Below are 1,997 nucleotides of genomic sequence, written 5' to 3' on the forward strand. Positions count from 1 at the left end.
CTATGTATGTATCACCACAAGGTGTGTAATATTTCAAATGTTCTTTTTACTCAACATTGTAGTTTTCATGATTCTTCTGTGTTGTATACATTTTTGTTTAAAACTGTATTTAGTTATGTATGTTATGATATATATGTATATACATATATATGTATAATATGTGTGTGAATATTCCACAATTTATTAATCCATCCTTCTCTCAACTGACATTTGTGCTGTGTTGTTTTCAGTCTTTTACTATATCAACTACTACCATGAATACTCCTACTTTTGGTGCACTTTTCACTGTCAGTTCTTTGGGACATGTAACTGGCTGCTGAATTCTTGGGTTGTGAGGAATGCACATTTTCAGCTATACATGATCATTTCATAATGTACTCAAAAACTTTGTGCTACATATTCTGACCAGCAGTATATACTTTGGCAGTGGTAGTTCTGGGAGGCTCCCAAATTCTTAAAGATGTGAGTCTTTTTAGGGAATAATTTAACAGAATGCCTTTTATATTTGAATAAAACATTTAAGTACACTCAAATTTCTTTTTCTTTTTTTTTTTAAGGACAACAATCGTTTATTGGCTTCTCTAAAAGCTGGACTAGAGACGGCATCTTCTCTTCCGATCAGGCTGCCCCAACCCACAGCCCTGCCAGAGTGAGGTGGTCCCATTCAGAGCTCCCCAGGGAGCCACCCTGAGACTGGGCAGACACCGGGGATGGGAAGGAAAAAAAATCAGAAGAAGCAATACTTTGCAAGTTTTCGTTTGTTTGACAGCAGGTATGGGTTGAGGGGGTTCCTGGGCAGGGCTAATGCCCCGCGTTCTGCTCGGCCTTGTGAAGAGATCCACACTGGCGCTGGTGGTCAAGGGGAACCAGCCAGACGAGATCAGCCGGAATGCACTGATTTTGAGGCTTTGTGTTCATTTCGCCCTTGGCCCCTTCTCCATCGGCTTCCCGATATCCTTCCCCCCAGAGCTTGAGGCCGATAGCTCTCTCGATTTTGCCCAGAAACTGGTTATTAGGAATGGCCCGTTCACTCTCGTAGTCTGCAATGACTTGCGGCTTTTCGTTGATTTTCGTTGCCAGGTCCTTTTGAGTCAGCCCCTTGCTCTGCCGGCCCTGCTGGATCACCTTGCCCACCTCCAGGGTCACCTGGTCATGGTGCAGCTCCTCAGTCTCCCGGTCCAGCTTGGGCGTGTTCTTGGTGATTGAATGCTGTTTGTTCTTCCATTTCTTGGAAGTCTCCACATCCTCTCCTCGTCTCTGAGCTGCTAAGATGGCCTGCTTGGACTTGGCCTGGGCGGCCGTGGGGCCCTTCTTGCACAGCACTGTCACCGTGTCCCAGTGGCTCTCGGCCATGGTGGGCATTTATAATTTTTACTTAGGAAGAAGGCCTTTTTATTGAGGTGTTGTGTTGTGCAGTGATCAGTCTTCTTCATCTCCTCTGAACAAATTCCAGTCAAGTGGGATAGATCATGATTACCAGGTTTTTGTTTTTGTTTTTTTTAAGTTTTTATTTAATTCCAGTAGTTAACACACAGTGTAATATTAGTTTCAGGGGTACAATATAGTGATTCAACACTCCCATACAACACCCAGTGCTCACCACAAATACACTCCTTAATCCTCATCACCTATTGAACTCACCCACCCACCGACTGATAACCATCAGTTTGTTCTCTATAGTTAAGAGTCTGTTTCGTGGTTTGCTTCTCTCTTTTTCCCCCTTTATTTGTTTTGTTTCTTAAATTTCACATTTTAGTGAAATCATTTGGTTTTTATGTTTCTGTCACTGACTCATTTCACTTAACATAATACTCTCTAGCTCATCCATGTCATTGCAAAATTTTGTTCTTTTTTATGGCTGAGTAATAGTCCATTTTATATATATATATATATCATATCTTCTTTTTCCATTCATCTGTCAATGGACACTTGTACTATTTCCATAACTTGGCTGTTGTAGATAATATTGCTATAAACGTGGAGCTGCAGGTATCCCT

General features: G+C 41.9%; 1 pseudogene; it reads right to left on the minus strand.

Moving 5' to 3' along the window:
- Nucleotides 1-549: 549 nt before the first annotated feature.
- LOC112815389 (endothelial differentiation-related factor 1 pseudogene) lies at nt 550-1,355 on the minus strand (annotated as a pseudogene).
- Between the last annotated feature and the right edge of the window lie 642 nt (nt 1,356-1,997).

The sequence above is a fragment of the Callorhinus ursinus genome, unplaced genomic scaffold (assembly GCF_003265705.2).
Source record: "Callorhinus ursinus isolate GAN/ISIS: 27379988/994484 unplaced genomic scaffold, GSC_fseal_2.0 scaffold6, whole genome shotgun sequence".
Classification (NCBI taxonomy): Eukaryota; Metazoa; Chordata; class Mammalia; order Carnivora; family Otariidae; genus Callorhinus; species Callorhinus ursinus.